Source organism: Chlorocebus sabaeus, chromosome 11 (assembly GCF_047675955.1).
Source record: "Chlorocebus sabaeus isolate Y175 chromosome 11, mChlSab1.0.hap1, whole genome shotgun sequence".
Classification (NCBI taxonomy): Eukaryota; Metazoa; Chordata; class Mammalia; order Primates; family Cercopithecidae; genus Chlorocebus; species Chlorocebus sabaeus.
In genome coordinates, this window is record NC_132914.1 from 88,213,933 (window position 1) to 88,240,961 (window position 27,029).

Below are 27,029 nucleotides of genomic sequence, written 5' to 3' on the forward strand. Positions count from 1 at the left end.
ATTTAGTAAAGCTAGTGATATTTTTAAGTTGTTGGTTCTGGGATGTAGTCTATTTATATAATATGCAAAATTTACCAAAATACATTAGCCCAGATTTATCTCATGTATACCCGAAATTTAAAACTATATAATTTGAGTTTATTTGTCCTTTGTCTATTAGCTATGATATTTTCAGATGTATATTCTTTAACCCAATAAATGTAAGTCCCATGAGGACATCTCCTTCCACAATGTACTCTGGATACTGTCTCTTCTCATACTTTGCCAGACAGTTTTCTCCATAATCTGTTCTCTCTCCTATTAATCTCTCCATTGTACTAGCCCCTTCCTATTATTATTTAAACATTTTTATGTCTCCATCATGAAATAAAATCTCTCCCTTTATTACATTTTACCTCACAGAAACAACTACAACACATTTTTTTAACACATTCATAGCCCAGCATATTGAAAGTGTTATCCATTCATTCTGCACTCACATCTTTACTATCTGCTTGTCAATGTATTGCATTCTGACTTATAATTCCACCATTCAAGCAAAAATAACTTTTGATAAAGTCAGAAATGACCTTTATCTTGCTAAATATGATAGACTTTTGTTCTAAGTAACCTCAATTTCTTTCATATAATGTTTCTTGTTGGAGTCCTTTTGAAGCACATTTTCAAAATAATTCAAATAAATCCAATTTATCAATTTTTCTTTCATTACTTGTACTCTGTTGTCATGTTGAGGAACTGTTGCCTAATCCAAGGTCATAAAGATTTGCTCATCTGTTTCTAATAGTTTTATAGTTTTAGCTCTTGCATTAAAGTGTGCAATTCATTTTGAATTAGTATTTGTATATGGTGTGGGATAAAGTGTCTATTTTTTTTCTTGAGGCTATCCAGTTGTCCCAGTACCGTGTGTTGAAAACACATTTCTTTTCCCAGCATTATATTGTTTTGAAAACTTTGTCAAGGGCAACTATCATAAATGTAAATGTTCATTTTGGGGCTGTCAATTCGATTTCACTGACCTGTATGTATTTCCTTAAAATAGCATTACAGTCTCTTTCGTGATTACTAAGGCTTTGCAGTAAATTTTAAAATCAGATTATGTAGAGTCCTATAACTTTGTTCTTTAAAAAAAAAAAAAAAAAGATTTTTTTGGCTTTTCTTGTTTTTTTTTCCTCATAAATTTTAGAATCAGCTTGTCGATTTCTGAAACTACGCCCTCTGGATCTTGACAGTAATCATGTTGCATCTGTAGATCTATTTGGGGAATATTGCCATTTAACCAACACTAAGTCTTCTAATCTGGAATATCTTTTTTTTATTTATTTAAGTCTTTATTTTCTTTCAATAATGTTTTATATAGCTTTTACTCTATAAGTTATGTACTTTTTTGTTAAAATTTCCCTAAATAGTTTATTCTTTTTGATGCTATTGAAGATAAAATTTTCTTAATTTCATTTTTAGATAGTAAATTGCTAGTATATTGGAATATAATTTATTTTTGTATATCAATCTTTTATATTGTAGCTTTGATGAATTCATGTATTAATTCTAATTGTCTTTCAATGGATTACTTAGGATTTTCTACATACAAGATTGCATCATCCGAAAGTAGAAATAGATTTACAACTTTATTTTAGTCTAGTTAACTTTTGTTTCTTGCCTAATTACCCTCACTAGAACATTCAGTATAGCTATGTTATGGGAAACAGCATTCATTTTTTCACCAGGAAGTATGATAGAAACTATAGGATTTTTATAAATATTCATTATTAAGTTAAGGATGTTTTCTTCTATTCCTAATTTGTTGAGGTGTTTTTTGTTTGTTTGTTTTTTGTTTCTTTTTAAACAACATCAGCAACAATAACAACAACAAAAAACATTAAAAACTGTTGGATTTTGTCAAATGCTTTTTTGCATCTATGGTAATAATCATATTTTTGTTTTTACTTTATTAATACTTTGTGAAAACTGATTGATTTTTAAAGTATTAAAACAACCATGTAATACTGGGATAAATCCCAATTGGTCATAATATGTAAAAATGTTTAGATGCTGGTGGATTCAATATTTGCATCTATATATATAAGTAATAATGGTCTGTAAGTTTTTCCTTGTAATGTATTCTTTCTGGTTTTATTATTGGATTAATACTAACTTCAGAGAATAAAAAGGAATGTGTTTCTTTCTCTACCATGTTTTGAAAGAGTTTGATAAGGATTTATATTCATTCCTTTTTAAGCTTTTTATAGAATTCACCAGTAAAACAATTAAGTCTTGAGATTTTCTTTGTGGAAAGATTTCAAATTGCTAATTTAATCATTTTATTTATTATATATCTAATCAGCTATCCAATTTCTTCTTGAGTCAGTCATGGTAGTTTGTGTCCTTCTAGGAATTTTCTCATTTCATCTATATTATCTAATTTCTTGGTGTGTAGTTGCTCATAGTATTCTCTTACAAGCCTTTTTGTTTCAATAGGATTAGTGATATCTCCTCTTTCCTTCTTGATTTAAGTTACTAGAGTCTTGTCTTTTTTTTTTTTTTCTTGGTCAGTATTGCTCACACTTTGTCAATTTTGTTAATTTGTTTCAAAAAAATTGGTTTCATTTTTATTCTTTATTATTTTTCTATTTTTTAGTTTCTTTATTTTCACTCTAATTTTAAATATTTTATTCAATCTCCTTGCTTTGAATTTAGCTTGCTCTTTACAGTGGATTTTTAAATTTGGAACTCAGCAACATTTGATACTTTGAAGTGCTTCATCCTTTACTACATTCTTTTTTAGTGTCCACTACCTGACATTATTCATTTTTTCTGCTTGTAGGGCTTCCTCTTCTAATTCTTCTTTTCTGGCTTATCATCATCTTCTGGACCTTTAAAAGCTAGGAGATTCTCAAGAGTCAGCCTTACACTCTTTTCTTTCATTTGTGGTGGATGCTGTCATGCACTTCTCAAAAGCATCATAGAAGTACCCTTTCAGGAAGTCACTGGGCATGCTGGTAACAGATAGCCCTAATCATTGGGACAGTCTACATGTAATGACTGGTCAGCAGAATACTATAAAGACATCAAAACATCCCTTAACTTTGACCGTTCTGAAGATTTGTCTTGGTTTCAGTTTCCCTGTTGGATCATCTGAAGTGTTTGTTGATATTTCACCATAGTCTTTTTTCTCCTGCTGCCCAATCCTGCCTCCTTCTTTTTCATTTATTTTGATCCTATAAACACTTTCTAATAAACTGCCAGTATGTTAATCTCCTCCACAGAGTCTCATTTCCTGGGGAACTCAAAGTTCAGTGCTGTTGCATACTGTCTCCATAGGTAATTTTCATCCATCTTAATAGTTTTTTCTCCCATCTGTATACTGACAATCATTAATATGTATCTCTGGCCCAGATGACCTCGAAACTCCAGATGATTTACTGCACAGATGTATACAATGTTCACTTGGATACCTCATAGCAAGCTAAAAATAAACATGTCAAAAATGGAAATGGTGATTTTCTCTCTGAAACCCTGTCTTCCTCTAGCTTTGTTTTAGCGCAACTGTAATATATTATAATAAAATATGTTTGATCCAAATTTTTTCTTAGCATCTTCTACAAGACTCTCAAGACATTCAGCAGAAATGCTAAGTAGAAAAGTTGTATGTCTAAGGGCAGGCATTTTTCTATCCATTTTTCATATATTTACTTCTCACAATAACTTCATAGAGTAGGTTTTATATTTTTTCATTCTTATAGAAAACTACCATACAAAGAAATACATAGGTTTTCTAAGGCCCTAATATCAAAGTAAGGATTTGCACATCAGTAAATTCTGTCCTGAAATGCACATGATAATTATTTTATCATACTGCCTCACTGACACGTGCAAGTATTGGTTTGAATTGTGAATGTATTACATTGAAATGGATGGGCAAAAGAAATACTTTGCCATATTTGTTGCTACTGATAAGAACCACAAGGGACATAAACATGTTACTTGAGCACAATACCATTTTTATATCTGTTACGACTTGCTGAAAGGAATATCAGCTCCCAACAACCAAAAATAAAGATCCTTTATCCTAGAGTGTCAAGAGGTTGCCCAAGCTCTTACTATATTCCTTCTTGTTAGTGTGTTTGGAATAATAACATCTGAAATGTAAAATCTATCTATCTGCCTGTTTACCTACCAATGATTCATCCATTTATCCCCACACGTGTCACCAGAGTCAAAGCTCTTAACCATAACTAAGACACTCACTGTCCACCAGATGAACAAGTCAGAAACCAAAACTCTAGAGTTATCATAGAATGCTCCCTCTCCCTTTCACTCCTCCAATGTAATAAATTATTGTTATATTCTATTATAAATATTCTAAAATATAGTCACTTCTCTCTAACTAAAGTGTGAATCTCACCACTACCCCTACATCTACTCATAGGACTCTTCTCGCCACCATCAGTGATGCTAGCTCCTTGTTTATGGACTCCCAAAAGACTTTCTATCTGATCTCCCACTATCTACTTTTGCCTTTCTAATAAATCCTCTTTCAAAAGAGTGGTATTTTTAAAATAGAAATCTGGACATGTCAACTTTCTGATTAAAACTTTTTTGTGGCTTCCCTTTGCTCTTAAGAGAGAGACCTAAATCCATTAAATGGAGTGTAAGCCTTTATATGCTAGTTATCCTTGCCTGTCTTTCCAGTTAGTACTCAGTTACTACCTCCCCATCCAACTTCTTGCAGGTCAATTAGCATGTATTATGGCCCTACACATCTTAGGACCCTTGTATATGCTGCCTTCGCTTTGCTTAAAACTCCCAATTCCATATCTGAGTTGACTGATATTTCAGATTTCTGTTCAATCAGTACTCTTTCAGGAAGTCATGAGTAACTCGCAAAACTAAAACAATGTTACCTATTACAAATTTTAATAGCACTTAGCCTTTTTTGTTTGTGGCTAGGATGGCCAATAGTTGACCGCTATACATATTTTAAATTATGGCCTAACCACATATAAGAACATTAGAAACCACCCTTAAATACCTTTGAGACATTTGCCACATTATATTCACAAGCAGCTGAACCTTTCTTAAGCATGTATTTGATTTATTGACCTCAAATGAGAACACATTTTATTTCAACTATTGCATTTGGCTGGAAGCAAGAGGAAAAGCTGGGCATCTCAAGAAGTATACAGAGATGCCTCTGTTGTTAATCTAGTAACCTAAAGCCCAAATCTTTCTCCATTTTAAAAAAGTCTTATTTTAAAAAATCATAAAATATGTCTTATTTTGTGATTTTATTTTTTAAAATCTTATTTTTTAAAATAAGATTATTTTAAAAATCATAAAATATGTGAAAAAATCTTATTTTAAAAAATAAGTCTTATTTTTAAAATGTCTTATTTTAAAAAATCATAAAATATGTGAAAAAAATATTTCAGGCTTTAAAATGATAAGAAAACATATCCAACTTGTGCATTGATAACATTGAGATTATTGATAAAAATTATAGAAAAATTGAGTTGTAAGGCATTTCACTTGATATCAGTATCCCTGCCCTGCTATGAGAGGGAGCTACATAGATTGAGGAGATATACAGAGTAGATGCTAAAACTGAGTGAACATAGTAAGGAATTTGATTGATCTTCATAGAGGAAAAGGAGTCTAATTAGACATCCTAGATCAGGAGCATGATTTAAAAGTCAATATATGAAAAAGTAAGTGTGAAAGGAATAATAAAATTGGTGAGGCTGGCCATTAAAAACAACCAAGTCAGGTCTTCTTCCCTAAAACTGGCCATTTAATGTTATTTGCTGGATAATACTCAAGATCCAGGTCATAATGCTAATGCATGGGAGTAGGTTATATTCAAAGTCTCAGTTGTATCATTCCCACTATGTTGCAAATTCTCCATGCCCCATTCTCCATGTTGCAAATGTGTTCCATACATTTGAGTGAAATGTGAAGCTTTAAAAGTGGGATTATATCATATTCTCTACTTTCTGACCATTTGTCTCCCTTGAGGAAATAAATGTTCCCAAATCCAGGAAAGAAAAAAGAAACATTTTTCATTGATTACCTATACTGTGCCAGAACAATATTGTCACATTTAATCCTTGCAGCAACCCTGATGGAGATGATAATAATCTCTATTTCATAGGTTGGGAAACTAAGGGTCCATAAGGATGAAGTTTTTTTTCTGTATCTTGGGAGTTCAGAGTTGAATCCATGTCTCATTCTAATGCCCATTTTCTCCCTTCTGTCCTGAGTTGGTTATCTGTTGCCTTTCAGATCTCTTCACTGCCCCCCTCTATGCACATGCAAACTTATTTATCTTTATTTTATGCAGTCTAATTCACACTTTGACAAAATGCTTTAACAACAAATGTTTGCCTAAGATAAGATGTATTTGTTTTAAACAGTTTTGTATCTCCTTGTGACTTCAAAGAGTTAGTAAAATTCTAATTTGCTGAAAGCATGTCAGATTTCAGATGAGCTGTGGATTAGAAAAGCATATTAGAATGATTTGGTTGCCTTGGCAGGAAAAATTCACTTAATTCTTTTTGAAGGTGACTGTCCTGAAAGGAAGTTCTTGTGTCCCATCAGGTTGGGCTTCTCCTCAATGGAGAATCTCCTGACGACAGGAGAGATTGTAACTTCTCTGCCTATTTCAGGCAACTGGTGACTGTAGGGTAGCCAGGGTTCGTTCTTCACTGACTTCTTGTAAGGGCTTTAGGGGAATGTTTCTACAGTTACAGAGCAGATAGAAATCCCACAAAAAAAAATCATCATCATCATCACTATCATCTCCGGTATCAGGGCTCAGTTATCTACTTTTCTATAATGCTCTTAAGTTGATTTTGATACTGATGGCCCATGAATCACATTTTGAGAAACAGTAAATTGGAGACAGTCTTCTGAGTATACACTCTCTGGTAAGAGTTCCTCACGTAAAACTTCCTGTATCTCTACGTCTTTTTGATCATATTTACCTGAGTTTCTTTCCCTTCTTTTGTCAACTTGTTGACATTATTTAATTACCAGTGTATTATTTTCCATTTCTCTCTGTACACTACATAGTATTTTTTTAATCTCTAATGATACAGCTTTTGAAAACAATGTGGCAGATGAGAGAGTAGAATTTCTTCATTAAAAGAATCATCATTATGGTCTTGGCAAAGCATATCTTCATGCTATTAATATGAGAGGGTTTGTGAAGTTGGTTTCAGCTGTCGTATTAATATGCTATATCAACACTTTCCATCTCCAAAAACTGAAGAACATACATGTTGGTGAAGTAGACACAAAAACAATTCTTTTATTTTTGGTCTGGTTTGACCTACATCAAGATGATAGATTGAAATGACCCAAAACGTTGAAAGAATACTTTTGCCCAGATAACCGGATACCACAGTAAATTGAAGTAATTACAGCTCAATAACAAAGCTGATTGAATAAAATTAGGCCATCTGCCTTCTAAATATAGAGAGGCAAGTTGTTACATTTATTTTATCTTATGTGGATGACTTTTGACTGTATGGTTGAATAGGAGTTAAGTTTCTCTACTGTATTACCTAGGTTCCCAAATAACAACATTACTATATGTGGCATTTTAAGGACTATCTCTGGATAGAGTCTCTCAAAACCTCTGGGCTGTAAGTTCTTTTTTTTTTTTCTTTTTCTTTTTTTTTTTTTTTTTTTTTTTTGAGATGGAGTCTTGCTTGTCACCCAGGCTGGAGGCAGTGGCACAACCTTGGCTCACTGCAAGCTCCACCTCCCAGGTTCACGTCATTCTCCCATTCTCCTGTCTCAGCCTCCTGAGTAGCTGGGACTACAGGCGTCCGCCACCACGCCCGGCTAATTTTTGGTATTTTTAGCAGAGACAGGGTTTCACCATGTTAGTCAGGATGGTCTCGATTTCCTGACCTCGTGATCCGCCCGCCTCGGCCTCCCAAAGTGCTGGGATTACAGGCGTGAGCCACCAAGCCTGGCTGGCTGTAAGCACTTAATCTCATTGTTTCAACTATCATTATTTTTAATAACAGGAAGTTTTGCATGAAGAACACTTACCAGCAAGTGTATACTCAGAGGACTGTCTCTAATTTAGTGTTTCTCAAAATACTGAATTTTTATAATTTTAATACTTGAAACAATGAGATTAAAATTAGTCTGCCTCTCTCTCTCTCTCTCTCCATATATGTACATATATGTATGTATACGTATATATATATGTGTATGTATACATACATATATATAGACTTGAGACATATATGTATATGATTTATTGGCACATGTCCTGGATCTCCAACACACAAAAAAATCACTTTCTCCAAAAACAACTTCCTTTCTGGACTTCATTCTGCGAGGCACCCTTAATTTATCCCATATCCTTAACCACTCACATTCATTTTTTAAACTCAGTTATTAAAATCCTGCTTCCTAATATTTTTCTCATTTCTAGCATCATGACAGTGGTCTAGCATCATGACACTGGACCAAGTCTTACTTTATCCATGATCTTCTGCACATATCTCCTACTGGTCTTTTGTCTACAGTGTCTTCCCTATTCAGCAAATTCTGCCTTTTGCAACCAGATTAATCTTAAACCATAGTCCTCTTCTTGTCACTCGAATTTTCAATGGTTTACCAATGTCTGTAAAATGAATTATTAAGTTTGTCCTTAGGTATTGAAAGCTACTTTTTATATTCTAATTATATTCCAAAGTTTCTCTTTATGTACTTTTTAATTCCAAAAATAAAAAGTGTTATTTTGAATAGTGGCCTCCTAAAAGGTATGTCAACCTGGAACCTATTAATATGAAGTTATTTGTAAATGGGATCTTTGCAGATGTAATTAAGTTAAAGATCTTGATATGAAGATGTTCTGAATTATGGTGAACTCTACATCCAATGACCAGTGTTCTTATAAGTGAAGAAAGGGGGGAAAGACACAGAGGAGACAGCCAGGTGAAGCTAGAGAAAGAGATTGGAGTTACCCAAACCAAAGAATGCCAGGAGTCACCAGAAGCTGGAAGATGCAAAGAATGATCCTCCACTAAAGCCTTTGGATGTAGTGTGGCCCTGCTGATGCCTTGATTTAGGACATATAGCCTTCAGAAATGTGAGGGAATAAATGTCTCTTGTTTTAAGTCATCCAATTTGTGGTAATGAGTTGTGACATTCCTAGGAAACCAATACAGTAAGTCAACAGCCTTCATGAAGATATGTGTTCTTGCAGATATCGCTTGCTTGACAGGGTTTCTCTTTCTGGATTTCTCACCATATCTTTACACCTACTAAAATGATAGCTAACATTTTGAAGCACATACAGTATAAAAGACACTATTCTGAGCTTTCCCATATATTAACTTTTTAAAGTATTTAATGAGATCTATAAAGTAGATATTATTGTGTCTAAAGATACATAAGCACATTTTCTAGATAAGCTGAAGTTTGGACAGAAGCAATCTTATTCAAGAATTCATGCTCTTATTGACTTCAAAAGTATCAAGATCATAGCTCAAAACACACCCACTCCGTGAAGTCTTTCCTGATCACCTGATAGGAAGGGATCTTTATGATTTCCTAAAGTTATTCTGGTAAGTACCACTCACAAAAGAGAGAAACAGAGCATAGAATTCCTTACATAGACTTCATTCACTCTCTAGACTGTAAAATACCTAAAAGAAGTGACTATACCATATATGTGTATACACACACACACACACACACACAAATATATACACACATACACATACATTTTAAATTTCTTCCACAGACGCTGGCATAGTATTTTTCTAGGTTTGTAATAAATAAGTCATTAAATGAGGACATCTGGTAGAAGACAAATCAAAATGGCCATGTTTAACACAAGTTGAATGGAGGGTGAAACTATTGGTCTGAGGTTATCTAAAAAAAAAAAAAGAAAAAAAAGAAAAAAGTTTGACCTTAGATCACAGACTCACCAATGTATTTATTCTCTCACCCTTGAGTTTCCTCCTACTTTAACAAACTTAAATACAGAAACACATTTGAAACTTTTGGATTTAGTAATCTTTGTTAACAATAGTCTCTCTGAAGTAGAAATATAAAATAGTTGTATCTGACAAAACTAGGAATATTTTAAGTTTTTTCCCAAATAATATAACAGATGAAGTGGATGTATTTTTAATATAATTTGTTATTTAATTTTATTTAAAATTGTAAATTTTAAAAAAAACACCAAGAAAGTCAATGCTTTGGGAACATCAAATAAAAATGCTTAATTCAGTGACTTATTTACTCTGTGTAGGGATGGAAAGGATGACTCACCTCCCTCTTTTCTTTCTAGACTCAGTCATCCTTCCTGAACAACAAGTTGTAGGAAAATAGAATTCCTTCAACAAAGATGGGAAACCCAACCAAAGGCATTATTTTGTGAACTCTAGAGAAAGGTTTTTCCAAACTCCAATTTTGAAAGATTATAAAGTTGTGTGTATGAGTTCTAAGAGTTAGTCAACACTACACCTATAAAAAAATAAAATAAGCATGATGCTTATTATTTTCTTTGTAGAAATAACACAAAGGAATATTTTAACAAATACAATTTTAGAAACCATTCATAAAGAAGCAGGACTAACAAATCTGAGTGTGCCAGAGAAGTATAAAATTAATTAATTTCCCCTAAGATTTAGTTTCTTGTCACTGAAGAATAAACTGCTTGATTGAAGACAAGGTGTAACCAAGGAGGAATGAATAGAAGTCATAAGAAAATGTGTGCATGTCTGAATGCAGCCCATGCTTGTATCAGTTAGAAATGTTTTCAGTTGCAAGCAATAGAACACTCAGGTAATAATAGTGTAAATACATTTTTATACATAATATGAAATCTGAAGGTCATCAACTGCTGGCGCTGGTTCTTCAACCCAGCAATACCCAGAATCAGTAGGATTCTCTTAGCTTTTTCCCATACTTCTTGGAGCTTTAGTCATCTACCTAAAATAGAGCACAGCGCAAAGGAGAAAAAGCTGCTTAATCAGAAAAGCAAAAGGCTTCCAGGAAGCCACATCCAGTTTGCTTTTGTTAACATTTTATTGGTCAGAGCTGTGTCACATGGACACCTCTGAAAAAGAGGCCATAGAGGGTAGAGGTTGGATCATCATCAAAATACACAAAATAGTGTCTACTACAAAAGAACAATAGGAAATGAGAGCAACAGGTTTTACTGAGAATTTTATAATCATATTCTAAGGATGAACTTTCTTGAAAAACACAATTAGGGGTAAATTTGACAGTATATTTACTTAGTTTGAAAGCACTTATGCAGTTAAAGCTTCCTCAATGTGATGATATCTGTAAATGAATTCCGTGTTTTTTGAAATCACTCTAAGATATTCATGTCCCTGAATTATTTTCAACGAATAGGTCCAAGTTTGAATATCATCTTCTTATACTAATTCCCTGACCACATTAATGAAAGTAGCACCCCTACCAATTCATTAATCTCCTAAACTACTTGTTTATATATTTATTGTCTTTCATCCTGAATAGAGTAAAAGCTTTATGAAGGAATGGACTTTGTTTTGTTTACCACTGTACCCCTTTTACTTAAAGCAGCACCTACCTATAGTCTAAATACTCAATAAATCTTGATATCATGTACAAATACATATGTGTGTATATCTATGTAGATCACTTAAATTTCTATCTGTATAGATGCATCTGTCAATCATCTATGTTCAGTTTGGGGAGTTTTGCTAAAAAGTTGATAACAACTAGTTACAGAATTTATATCTCATTGCAATAAACTAGTTTGCAACAACTTCAAACTAGCATAACATATCTGATAAAACTAGTTTGTGCAGAGTGACTTTAATATGGAGTTGTATCCATTACTGTCTCTGGACAAAGTAGCACATACGAGCTTGACTTTATGTAAATAAAAATTTAAAATAACATTATGATACATTTTCCTCATACATGCAACTTCTTTCAAATATAATGTCATACAACTTCTTTACAATATGTTTTGTCTTCTTGATAAGCTTACCAGTTACAGTTAGTCAATGACATAGTCTATGGATTAGTAAAAATAACAAAAGTTTACTTTTTATAATATATCTGTATTATATATCTATATATTGTTTGTGTATCTCAATATATAAAATATATCTCAATATATTATATGTTTGTATAGTATAGATCTATCTCAAATGTGTGTGTGTGTGTGTATGTATATATATGCAAACACACATTTGAATATAGGACAGAGACTTTGATATGTTTTGTTTACTAACACATGGATAAAGCCTGGCAATAAATAATAAATATTGTTGAATGAAGCATAAATGAGTGGATAAAGGTGGGAATGGGAGAAAATTACTGCAGTGTGAAGTCTGAGTTAAGAGGAGCCAGGAGGAAAATAAGCAATGAGTTGTAGGACTGCAGCAGGAAGGTTGACTGTAGTGCAGCAGCAATGTGCCGGGAAGCCATGACACAGAGGACTTTGGAGTTGGGCCACAAAAAAGAATATTAGGACTGAATAGAATGTTACATGTGTGGAAGCAAGAGGTTGAGAGAATACCTGAACTAAAGCACAGATGGACACTTGGGTGGACATTTGGAGTTTTAATGGGTTTAAAGAGTGAGATGGAATTGTGCAGTAGGAAGGGCTGGAAAAGGTTCATGTATCCATCAGATTACTTTTGGCTGCGAGGAATGAAACCATAAATGAAATGATATTCCAAAGAACACTGACCTAAGCAATTAGATATTTACTCTGCATTACACTTATATACCCATAGTAGGGATGAGTAGAGATGAGTTAGCAGCTCAGTGATATAATCAAGGACCCAAGTTCTTTCCACCTCTCCACTTTCTTTGGTCTTTGTGTAGATTTCCTCCTAGACCTGGTTCAATCATGACTGCTGAAATCCTAGGTCTCATAATTTTAACATAACTGCATCTAGAGGAAAAAGAGGGATTATTGTTTCTTCCCGTGGGTCTGTCTTAGGTATGGTGAAGCTTTTTCAGAAAAATCTTAAAACACTTCCTCCCACATGTCATAGACCAGAGCTGTACCATGATTCCTGAGTGGCTTATCTATTTAACAAACATTGAGTGAGCTCACACAATGTGCAAAGCATAGCTCTAGGCACTTTTAATACAGCATGAAACTAAATAAAACACTTGCAGTCATGCAGCTTATACTCCAATTGGATGAAGTGAAAACACATAAATGAACAAAAAAGTACAATGTCATATTATGACAAATTCTATGAACAAAATCAAAATAGAGTACAAGGTTAAAAAAAAAAGAATACATGTAATACCAGGAAGGGATTTTAAGTTGGGTGGATAGATACAGGTGTCAGAGAAGGACTCTTTGAGAGAGGGACTTTTAAGTAAAGACCGTAGTGAAATGGGGGAGGGAGCCATTTGAATATTTGAGGAAAGCTGTTTTTATACAGGGAGAGCAACAAGTCCGAAGCCTTAGGACAGGAATGAGCTTGGTATGTCCCAGAAACATTGTGGAAGGCCGAGTGGCTAAAAAAGAATGAGAAAATAGAGTATGTAAGGAGCTGAGGTCAGAAAGTCAGCAAGAAGAAGAGACTGTGAAGGGTCTTACAGGTCTTGGTAAGGATGCTTTATTTTATTCTAAAGGAGATAGGAGGGCATTGCAGAATAGACAGGCATGATCTGATTTACATTTTGAAAAAAAAAGTTCGTTCTGCCTGCAGAGAATAGACTGTAGGAGGCAAGTGCGGAAGCAAAGATAAGAGGCTACAGTAGAAGTACAGGTAGAAGAATAGTGTGATTGAAGTAAGATGATACTGATGAAAGTCAGAAGTTCAGGACAGATCTCTGGGTGGCCTTGGACCAATATAGTTCTCATCCCTTTCTCCCTGGTAGTTGTCAAGAAAAACTGTAGAATGTTCTGGGAAAGCAACGTCCTGAGGTGAGGGGAAACTGGTAGAATAGCCCAGGCTCTGTTCCAGTCCTTGATATCCTTTATCGTAGTGTATCATGCTGCTCTAGAGTATGAAACCAAGAGCAGGATGCTTTCCCAAGTCTCTTAGCTGCAGTGCAAGTGGAGCGCATGCAGATGAGATTCCATCGTTTCTATGCAACTTCCCTGAACTTTGGGAAACCAGCACATCATCAATCCTAGGCTTCTAATGTAACTTGCTGGGGTTTTTTTGTAATTAATAAACTTGTTTTACTTAACTTGCTGTATGTGAGTGCTCTGTCTCATCAGACTCATGCAAGTGATAGAAATTGGTCCAACTCAACGTGTACCAGATGAGGTGTTCACAATCCCTTTCCCCCATACCCCCCAGAATTGATGCCAGTGCACAGTGAACTGCTTCACAGGAAGTTGTTGGGGCTGGGAATAGATTGTCAGAGTAGTGAAAGGACTGACTCCAGCAAAGGGAGTGGACTAACTCTGATGGTCTAAATGAATCATTGATATGGGAGGGATACAGAGTGGACTAACTCTGATGGTCTAACTGGATCACTGGTATGGGAGGGATGCATACTGGGAAGTCAGGCATAATGTTTGCTACAGGGTATATCGGTATCAGATTATGAGAGAACTTTACCTATGTGCATTTCAACAAACGTTGGTTGAGTAGCTAGTATTTGTGTTGTGGGTTGGTGTGTCGAAGAGGCACTGAAATGATGTTTAAGGTTTAGTACGATGATTAGGGCATTCCATGGAATGTATACCTATGATAGCTGGACCTTCAGCTGTCCCTTTAATAGGGATTTCCAGTGTTCTATCAGGCTACAGTATCTGGGTAGTTTGATATGTGATACAACTATAGTAGTTCTCATAGGAATTAGCCTACTCCTTCTTCTTCTTTGATATAAAATGCAGTGCCCTGATATCATAAAATGATATGCGGGAACGTGTGCTTGTGCATCAGACATTCTATGAGCCTTATACTGAGGCTCTACAGGTGAGAAAGGAAAATCCATACCCCAAATTACTGTATATTTCTGTTAGAATAAATTGCTGAGCCTTTCAGAGTAAAGGAGCAAGATGTAATCAATTTGCCACCATGGGGCTAGTTCATCTCCTTGAGAGATGGTTTTACATCAGAGATTTAGCATTAGTCTGTGTTGCTGGCAGGTTGGCATTTGATGCCAGCATTTGCTAGATTAGAATCAGTGAATGGAAGCCCATGCTACTGGGCCCAGACATAGCTTCCATCACTAACACTACAGCCAGAAGTAGGGGATGGATGGTGTCAAAACTGGGCTGCTTAATGACCAAATCTGAGAAGCAACAGCTGGTTAGCTTATTTTATCTACTTTTTTTATTGTGCCATTTCAATGGAAGATACTGCTCTTATGCTCTTTGGAAGGCATCAGCATGTAATAGAAAGACTTTTAAACTTTTAGTTCACTATCATATATCCATCCACTCACCTTTAATCCTGGTCCACTTGTTTCTAATATTTCAGTCTTTCGTCCTTCAGTTATGTCCAGCCAGCTGAGCCATTCACCACTGCTCATGAGTGTGACTATAACCTCAGTCGGTTCTCTTTCCACACAAAGTAGAGGGCCACGTGCACCATCCAAAATTTTGCCAATTGGAATGTTTTTCTATTGCTTTTTTCTATCAAAGCCACCCCCGAGTGCCAAACATTTTTAACTTGTAAACACATACTTGGACTATCAATCCATAATCCAAACTAGATATTTTTCTTTCACCTTCATCTGATAATAAAAGTTGCCTCATAAGGCCGTATGGGTCACCTGGGGAAAGGCACTATTACAACAGTGGTGAATAAAATGGTAGTCTGGGCTACCCGCTCATGCAGTTTGCTTATAATCTTTTCTTACTTATACTTTATCATGGATGTGTCATTTCCATTCTTCCAATGAATGGACTATTTCTGGGTCTGCTAAATCTTATGACCTGGTAGGTCTGACAAAATGCAACTCATAACCACTTGTTATCCCATGGTTAGGTTTTCCAACTTTACCAGGGCTCAGTAGCTCTTCAGGAATTGATTTTCAAATACTATTTAATTGTCAAATAGTATGTAATTGTAGAATGTATCACCTTACTCCAGAATCCTAAAGGTCGGTTTTGTGATTTTTGTTTTTAGGACTTGCCATAAACTCTACAGAGTATTTTTCCCATGTATAATACTATAAATACTCTGCTGGGTCAGGGTCATGTGTCAACTCAAAACTAGTAGCCTACCAGACAGTGTGCTTTCTTCTTTGTGAAATGTTTCAAACCACTGTACTCCTTAAAAATTTGACATATTCGGCAGACCTCTGAATTTTCGTTCATTTTACCCTCCCTTCTCTGGAGTGGGTATGTCTTATCAAGGCCCCTAATGAACTAATCACGTTTTGCTCCATAGGTCTAATTAACATGATGTCTGTCATCAATAAAATGAGTTTGATGATTTTCAGGATAACCAGATGTCAAGTTCCCTTTGTATCATATTATGACAGAGGATAGAGAGTTAACATAGTCCTGGGGCAAGACTCTAACTGTAACTTATTCTCTGTTTCATGCAAATGCCACCTTTTACTTCTTTATTTACAGAGTCTGAAATGAAAATATCCACTAAATCAATAGTCTTATAGGATGTGCCTAATATTCTTCTAATGTGCTCTAACAAAGATACTTTAAGCACAGTACTATATGCAAATTGGACTACTGTTAGTTATGTTTGATAAATTAAATGGAGATATGACTGACAACCAACTTTGCATCTTTTAAATTTTTAAGACTAGTATTTATTTCCACCATCTGTCTGGAAATATAGTATTTTTTTTATTTGCTATTTTGGAGAGAGAAAATTTTAGAGGCTTCTACTTGGCCTTTCCCATTATGATAGCTCTTATCCCAATTACAGGAACTTCATGTTAATGAAGGTTATCCCAATTACCAAATATGTCTATATCAATTATACATAGGGAGAGTTGATAAATAACCACCACTCATACACATGGACTCAATGAATCTATTGGATATGTTTATTGGCCTGAACTCCATTTAGTACTTGACCGACCCTGTATGTCCATATTCAAACAGTAGGGCCATGATTGGTATGTTTAGTAGTTCTTTGAAGGTATGAATATTGCACTTTTCCCAATGCACATTTATCTCAGTAAATGAGTATAGTTACCTTTAGAAATAGTTGGAGAAATTATTACCATGTTTATTTGTCAAAGCAGTGCAAGATCTTCCCTCTTGGCAATCCTGCCTCTTCTTCAGATAGTAAGGTTTGGTTTGAACTCTGGCTCAGGTATAGAAAGTGGACAATTGCTATAGGCCACTGTCACACCTGATCTCAGAGAACTGCCACTGAACTTCTGAGTAATGCTTGTGCCTTGTTCATCAGAGAATTCCTTATGATCATCTTAAATTTTAAGTCCTGTGATCACTCATAATCATCTGGAGGGTCTTTTAGCTGGACATAGTATATGCTGGACAAAGGAGATATATATATATATATATTCTTGCATGCCCACTTCCCCAAGCATTTTAATCCCATCTCCCATTATCTGCTGTGGCAATTCTAGCATTCAGCTTCACTTAATGTAGTCCATCATTTTTTGGTCTAGGAGCCATTCTATTAATGAGTTTGCACCATCTTCTGGAGTTCTTTCCAAAGTAGTAAATCCTGTATCTTGGGCAAATATTCCCAAATCACAAACTCTCTTATCAAACTATGTTCCAGTCCCTTTGATTAAACACCTGGAAAATCTAGTCCCACATGTACTCTCTGGCTTTTGCTAGGTCCTTAACCTTCTTTAGGATATAGTCTTTTTTATGCCTTATCAGCCCCAATAGGTCCTTGCTTGGTTATTCTGTGACTTAACACTAGTAATAGACTAAGTAGCTAAGAAAGGATGTGGAGCCGTACGGTGGTTGGAGGGGAACAGTGCAAATGTCTTCTGTGAAAGAGTCTCTGTATTGCCTCCAGGGGAAGGGAGAGACCTAGACTTTGATAAGGAGAGGTGGACCATTTCTTGAGGCTCAGATACTTTAGGGGAAACTATGGATTCAAAATTCAGGCAGAGTGTCAACCCAAATGTCCCTATGCCATGTGTTAGAGCATGTCTTATGGCATCACTCCGCCCCAGCAAGGGCCCTGACTTTTATAGTAGGCCTTTTCTGTTAGGGCACTTAAACTTTTTTCTAGCTCAATTATTCTAAAGATTAAGTCTCTAATCCTCAGTTTCTGGTCCTCAGTATTGCATGCCCTCCTTCTACAGGAGATGAGAACTTCCCTGTATGCTACCAAAGAGGCCCTCCGATATTTATATTAGCTTTCAGTTGGTGAATAATTGTTTTCCACTTGTTATTTTCTAAAGTGTCAATTTAGCTTAGCAAGAACCACTAAATTCCATTGACCTTATAATTAACTGCTTTTTTTTTTCATATTTATCAAACCATTGACATAACGCACCAGCCAGTGCATTCTTTCCCACCACTCTACACCATTCCAATACACACTAGTGGAAGTTTTAACAACTAGACTGCAATTTTGTACCAGAGTCTATCTGAACCCATCAAATTAAATATTAGGTTCCTATTGCTAGCCAGATGGTGAATAAGCATATTTTCGAAATCCCTATGAATCTCCTGCTTCTTTGGATCGTTCCTAGTACCAGTTGTTACTTGTTGAGTTCTTCAGGAAGTAGACTCTGAGATGGAGTGTCTCATGGAGATCAGTAAGCAGTGTTTTGTTATCAACAACTGTGCAAGAAAGAGTAAGGAAAAAAGCTTAGTCATGGGGAAAATTAAAAAGCATTGCACACCCAGTGACAGCTTCAGATAATACCACAGGGAGCTCTAAAGCTGAGTCTGTCCTTAGAGTTCCCTCAAGTTGAAGCAAAATGATCAGGGATTTATACCCTTTTATTGACTATTCACTGGATGAGGAACCCATGAAAGGGACATGATCTTGACCAAGGTGGTTTTCTACAGCTAAGTCTATTCCTCAGAGTACTGACAGATGAACACTGTCTTTTTCTCTTTCATCAGAACAAGTCCTTCAATGAGTCACAGTGATCAGAACAATGTGCAAGGTACTCAACTGGAGATACAAAGATAAATAAGAAATGTTGGGCCCTTTGGGAGGAAGACATATATCATTTTGCCAAGTCATAGTGATGAATAAAGAAAACACACATTAAAAGGAATGACAAAACTGCAACTACATTTGCACCAGCTTAATATAGTGAAGATTTACTGGTCTTATTTTAATTTATTTCTGACTTGATATTTTACTTATCATGTGAGCTCTTCTTTATCTCAACACACGACACATTTTACCATGGTGCACACTATCAGTTAGTTATTCTACATCTTGTACCACCAATGCTACAGTGTAAAACTGGAAGAAATAAAACAAGCCAAATACATAACATGTGGCTATATCCTAGTGTTCAGTGAAAATAACTCTACAAAGCAGACATAATGTAATCATGGGTCAATAAGCATAAAATTAAATGGCGAATTGCAATAGTATTTTAGTATAAGGCTTCTATGTGAATGCAGAATTGAACTTTATGCACTTGACCTCTAGGACAAAGGATGTGGAGGAGTCATGACCCATGCGTGGGTACCCTCTGTCTGTAATTTCTCTGTAATGGACCTCAAAGTCGTTAGAAATGCACAAGTGAAAAGTAACGAGAATGCCTTAGAGATCCCGGGTTTACACCCTACTCCTGCAAGAATGGTCATAAATAAAAAATAAAAAATAAAAATAAGAGATGTTAGCATGGATGCAGTGAAAAGGGAACACTTTTATACTGCTGGTGGAAATGTAAACTAGCATAAACAGTATGATGGTTCCTCAAAGAACTAAAAGTAGATCTATCATTTGATCCAGCAATCCCACCACTGAGTATCTACCCAGAGGAAAAGAAGTCATTCTATGAAAAAGACATTTGCACACACACGTTTTTAGCAGCACAATTCGCAAATACAAAAATATGGAACTAGCCTAAATGCCCATCAACCAACAAGCGGACAAAGAAAATATGGTGTGCGTGTGTGTGAATATATATACACACACACACACACACACATGCACGCATACACCATGGAATACTGCTCAGCCATAAAATGGAATGAAATAATCGCATTTGCAACAACCTGGATGGAGTTGGACACCATTATTCCAAGTGAAGTAAATTAGGAATGGAAAACCAAACATCGTATGTTCTCACTTACAAGTGGGAGCTAAGCTACAAGGAGGCAAAGGCATAAGAATGATATAATGGACTCTAGGGACTTGGGGGGAAAGGTGGGAGGACAGTGAGGGATAAAGGATGACATATTGGGTGCAGTGTACACTGCTCAGTTAAAGGATGCACCAAAATCTTGGAAATCACACGGGAAGAATGTATCCATGTAACCAAACACCACCTGTTCCCCCAAAACTACTGAAATAATAACAGTAATAATAACAAAAATCCTGGGTTCAGTTAATGTATTCAAAGTTAAGGATGTACGGATGTGTTGTTAATCTTGAACTTGCAGGAACAAGTGGCTAATTTCTCTTCCTGTGGAAAGAAGTGAAGTAAAATGTCTATAGTTCTTGGCAAGCTAATGAAAGACCTGAGAAGCAAGCATGTGATTGCTGATGGACTCCTCAGAGCAAACTAACCTTAAAGAGAAGATCATTGTAGAAGCCAGGAGCAGAGAACTCAGAAATTCCCAGCTGCGGAATAACCAGTTCAAGAGATCCTCTTAAGACAGGCCAATCTAATCCTCTAATTTCTGTGGTGTAAAGAAGTCATTCTAACTTCTGAAGAGAGGCCATTTGGCAAAGGCCATCAGCAGAGTGTTGGGAAGGTGGTGCTATCACCAGCGATACAGGAAAGGTGTCTTCAAAATACTTTAATTCTAATTATTGAGGAAAAGCATTTGGCAGAATAAGAACATTGATAAATCTCCAAACAGTGTGAGGAAAAAGAGGAAAGAGAAACCTGGTAGAGAATGTTCCAAGAAGGATTAAATCATTTTTTAAAATATATTTTTTAAAATGTGAGGGTTTTTAAAAATCAAAACTGATTGAGAATGCATACGCTGCTACATAAAAATCTGTATGTATTAAAAGTGAAAAACTGTAAATAGCTTATAATGGGGATCACCTGATCTGTCCTCCTTCAGGTCATGTCTGCTTTTCTCTGCACGTCAGCTTTCTCATTATTTTCTGCTCTGTCATAACTTCAGTTTTTCTATGGCTTATTTAGGCCTTTTCTCTATGTCATATCTTTTCACATTAAACTCCCAACGTTAAGTAGAAGACATTTAATGTTTGTCTTATTCCAAGTGTAATCTTACAGAAGCAAGAATCTGCCAGGCCTGAGTCATCTTTTCAAGTCAGTTCACAGAGATCACTATTGCTTGGTCAGCTCATAGTGAAGGAACCATTTGTTACATATTTATAGTTTGGGCAGCCAGGGTTGTCACAGACTCACTTACTTTTAGAAGTGAGTGTGGTCAGAGATGGTGTTTCAGCCAATATCTATGTAGCACAGTGGCCAAAGTTTTATATAATGTTCTCAAAACTCTTTGATAGTATCCTCACGCCATCCATACCTTTATTTGTTCATACACAGGACATTGCAGGTAGAAAAATCCATTGACTATATCTTAGAAATAAGTTATTTCTCCAAATTGAGGAAGGTTTATACTGCGTCTGCTCCCTACTTCCTGACATCCTCCACGCCTTTTCTGAAACCCTTTCTAGAAAAAGCCTCTGACTAAAGCGCCCCCAAAGTCCCATGGCTATCCACATGGATACCAAGTAATTTTCTTTGGGAAGATTCAGGTCTCACTGCCCTCTAGTGGGAGTGGAAGATGCAGCAATTTCACTGCTAATAATTGGGGTTGAAGTTTGGATAAATGGGATCCACTTTATTGCTCACAAATAACCGTGTGAGAAAAAGGAAAGAAGAGGGCTTTCGAATAGAAGCATAAAAAGGCAATGTGTATACAAAATCCACAACACTCTGGGAAGAAAAGAAGAACAAGGAGGAAGAAAGGAGAAAAGCCCACATGCCAGGCAGGAGCCACAAGCTTAGAGAACAAACTCAAGTGAAGATGAAGTACAGAAGGTATCAGGCAATGAAGAGTTAGCTGGATGCCCAGAAGCTGTGTGGGAGCAAAGTCCTCATTAGGGGACTGCCTTATCATCATGTGAATAGGGATGTCAAACTCAGCAGTCACTGATTTTCAGTGTTTTCAGACTTCAAACCACCTGTATTCAGGTATGAGTCAGATATAATGTCAAATCCATGCCACTTTTGATTTTCCCTTGGGATACTTCCCTACAGTATCGCCTCAGGTCTACCAATACCTGGAAAGTAATTAAATGCTTCTCAAAAGCTGGCTTCATGAGCTGTAAGATCAACAGGGACCTCTAGACCTTAAGCAGACAGTTAAAAGGAACTTCCATACCAGTATTTAAGGAATGAAATAAAAGTACTATGACATCTTACCTAAGACAATTGAAAATGGATACTTAGACTTAACAACAAACATTTTTCTTGGAGTAACTCAATTAAGTGTTATTTGTAGCCTGATATGGTTTGGCTGTGTCCCCACCCAAATCTCACCTTGAATTGGAATAAACCCCATGTGTCAAGGGTGGGGTCAAGTGGAGATAATTGAATCATGGGGGTGGATTTCCAATACTTTTCTTGTGGTAGTGAATAAATCTCATGAGATCTGATGGCTTTATAAATGGGAGTTCCCCTGCACACGCTCTCTTGCCTGCCGCCATGTAAGCTGTGACTTTGCTCCTCATTCACCTTCCACCATGATTGTGAGACTTCCCCAGCCATGTGGAACTGTGAGTCAATTAAACCTCTTTCCTGTATAAATTACCCAGTCATAGGTATGTCTTTATTAAAAGTGTGAGAACACACTAATACACAGCCCAGACAGCTGGATGTAGGTAAACCTACATGGACCCGATGCAAATTTTAGGCTTATGCCTGTCATTTACACTAGAAATGTATAGAATGTTGAATGGCTTACAAGAGTAAATGCATGCTGAGGCATCACTTCAACTGTTATAACCAAGCTAACCCTACCTAAATCAATAAAACATACCTGCCTACCATGGGTCTTTGTGATACATTGATTCTAAGCAGAATAAATTGTGTCAATGGAAGAGTGTAAGCATATTTTTATGGGTGATAATCTGGCTGGTTGGTACAAACAGATGACAGATTTCATTATATCATCTACCAGACAATTTCTAGCCTGGCAGTTAATCAAACATTTATGAATAATATGCTAGAAATATATTGTCAGAGAAAAATAATAAGTAGTATCTTCATAGAGCATTCCTAAGAGTTTCCCTGAGGATTCAACAAAAATGACTCTCAATAGTATGTTTCAATATTTTGGTGTTCATATTCCACATGAGTAGTAGGAGGAGGGACTGTGGGAGCTTCACTCAGTGAGAAATCAAACTGTAAAAAGAATCCCAGTGAATTTACAGACAAGCCACTGAAGCAGACCACAGTATTCCCCAAAGGGATGAACACTTTATACCATGAACAAAACATGAGGGAAGTATCATTGATGTCAAATGAGAATGCCATTGGCAAAGACAAAATAGCTAAGTCATGAAATACTTTTCCATCACTTCGTTGAAGACTTGGGTATACATTCTATGTTTAGGAAGAAAATCATATGGGATTTGTTATGTTAAATCACTTCCATAAATTTCTGTCTAGAAACTAATTTATTTCCTAGGCTATGTTAGGAGATCCTACAAACGATAGTGAGAAAGTCTTTATGCCAGTGGTTTTTAACGTCAGTGAACATCAGCATCATGAGGAGGGCTTGTTAAAACACAGATGGCTGGACCCCCACCTCTCATGTTTCTGATTCAGTGAGTCTGAGTTTGAGCTCCAGAGTTTGCATTTCCAAATTCACGGGTAATGCTAATGGTGCTGATTTGGGAAAACACATTTTGCTAACCACTGCCTTATAGGTCATGCAAAATGTTGGACTTACAATTTTTTTAAAATTATGAGAATGAGGAAGTGGTGTTCATATATATCAAATTGGAAAATGAATAGAAAAGAAATGCTGATGTTGATACTTTTGTTTTATTTTATTTTACTTTTTGAGATGGAGTTTCTCTTTTTCACCCAGGCTGGAGTCAAGTGGCCCAATCTTGGCTCACTGCAATCTCCACCCCCTGTATTAAGCGATTCTCCTGCCTCAGCCTCCTGAGTAGCTGGGATTGTAGGTGCCTGCCACCACGCCCAGCTAAATTTTGTATTTTTAGTAGAGACGGGGTTTACAGCCATCTCTAATCTTATAGAAAAGGGAAAGGACTCATATTGATTCTTTATTGTCTAGATTCTTTATATGCATTATTTCATTAAATAGCCATACTATTTCTGAGCAAATATAATTTAGTAAACTATACAGTATATCAATAATATGTATAAAGCCAAATTGTTTTCTGGTCCTGTCTTTTTTTCAATTCTCATCTAAAGAAACACTTGTTTTAGAGAAAAAATGTAACTCTTTACTAGATTTTTTTTCAAAACAGCAAAAGGTGAAAATACTTCATAAGGCCTACCAATAATCTTTCTTTCCCATCTCTCTCCCCTTCAATATCTTTAAGGGCATGAATATCCTACTAAGATTTTTCCTTAAGATTTGAAAGATTGGGGGCCATAAGAACTTCTGGAACCAGACCTAAAGCATTTGTGTCAGCTAACTGAGAACCTAAGGGGTCTCGCTAAGCTTTCCTTTTGTTCTCAAATTTTGGGTTTGAATTACATTAACCAAGGAAAAAAAAAAAAAAAGCCTAGTGACTTCGGCTTAGTTTGTTTCTCAAAGATTCTACTTCAAAGATTGCTATATTTAAAATTTGGCAATATCCTAATATTTATCATAAAATAGTTTTAGTGTGATCAATCATGGCTAAAGAGTTGCCACATGACTGAAACCCAGCCAATCACAACATTGCTTTTTCCTTGACCACAGTAACCAAGCTTTACTGACTATATTCCCTCCTGAACCTCTTCACTGGGAGGTGAGAGGAAAGTCTGTCTTTCTGTGGGAATGCTGGTGGTTATCTTGTTGAATTGAGGAGAGAGATAGTGTGTGAATCAAATGAAGAAGGGATATGCCAACCTGTGAGGTGGATAGAGATTGAAGATTCTGATGAAAAGTGGAAGAAAGCAATGTTAAAAGCTAAAACGTGGGCCGCACTGCTCAGATTCAAATTCCAAATTTTCTGCAAAACTTGGGCAATGTACTTAACCTCTGTGAGTCTTAAGTTATTCATTTCTAATATAGGTGTCTCATAGGGTTGTTATGAAGATCAAATACATTGATGTATATTAAGTAATTAGGACAGTGTCTGACACGCAATAAGTGCTATATACATGTTGGGTATTTTTAAGACATTTTTTGATCCCCTGTTCTACCTAGTGATGTGATAAATAAGTTAAAATAGTTTATATCTGCTGCCATAATATCCACAATATGCATTCATATTTCTCAGCTGAAACTTCAATATAACAATTATGATGTGTATTAAATGTCAGGTATACTGAACAAAAGTATAATATTGATAGAATGGTATTACACTACATATACTTACACAACTATACTTAATTTTCTTGAAAGTATCAGGTAATGATCCATATTTAGTAATACACCTATTATATATTAATGTTATGGTTTGGAAAATTACAAATAACTGAGAAAAAACTATATTATTGAAGCACATAATAATATTTAAACATTAATTAATTATTTAAACAATAATTTATTCTTTGTAAAATGGAGTTTAATCAAGCTACTATCTCTTATGTAATTTTCAGTTCTGAAAATTATCTACAATTATAACTCTGTAAAAAGTTTTATTTTAGAATTATAAAAATGTGTTACAAGGTAGAATTTAGAGATTATTAGCATAACTTTTTTATATTAAAAAAGGAGGACCAAATGTCATTCTGCCTTCTTCAAAGTCATTCTGATGATGGCAGGTACTTGACTTAAAAACTACCAGAGAAACTCAAGGAAAGTAAAAAGGGAAGCAGAGTCAAGTAAAAAAAATAATAAATCATTTACTATTATAGAATGACAGAGAAAGAGGAAATTGAAGGCAGAAGAACAGAAACGCATTTGGGATTGCTCTAACGATCACTGTGAGACTAAGTTTCTAGAAGACAGTGTAAAGATGCTGCCTGTGGGTTTTTTGTATATTGCCTTTATTATATTGAGGTATTTTCCTTTTATGCCTACTTAGTTAAGGTTTTTTTTTTTTTATCATAAAGAGACACTGGATTTTTATCAAATGTTTTCCTGTATCATTTGAGATGATCATTGCCTTTTGTTCTTCATTCTGTGTATTTGATGAATCACATTTATTGATGTGAATATGTTGAATCATTGTTGCATCCCTAGGATAAATCTTACTTGCGCATGAAGTATCATCTTTTTGATGTGTTGTTGGATTTAGTTTGCTAGTATTTTGTTGAGGATTTTTGTGCTACAGCCAATATACTGAACAGGTAAAGGTTGAAACCATTTCCTCTACTAATTAGAATAAGACAAGGATACCTACATTCACCATTCCTATTCAACATAATACTAGAAGTCTTAGCCACAGCAATCAACCAAGAAAAAAAATTAAAGACATACAAATTGGAAAATAGGAAGTCCAATTACCTCTTTTTGTTGATTGTATGATCTTATATCTAGAAAACCCTAAAGACTCCACCAAAGAACTCTTAGATTTGATAAATTAATAAATTAAACTTTAAAGAAACAAAATCAATGTATAAAAATCAATATATTGGTGTTCCTAAACACCAATAATGATTAAGCTGAGAACTGAATCAAGAAAGCAATCCCATTTACAACAGCTGTGAAAAAAAAAATACCTAGGGATATAACTAAGCAAGAATGGGAAAGACCTCTACAAGGAAAACTAAACACTAATGAAATAATTGTGGATGCCATAAACACTTGAAGAAATATCCCATGCTCATGAATTAAAGAATTCATGTCAGTAAGACGGCTG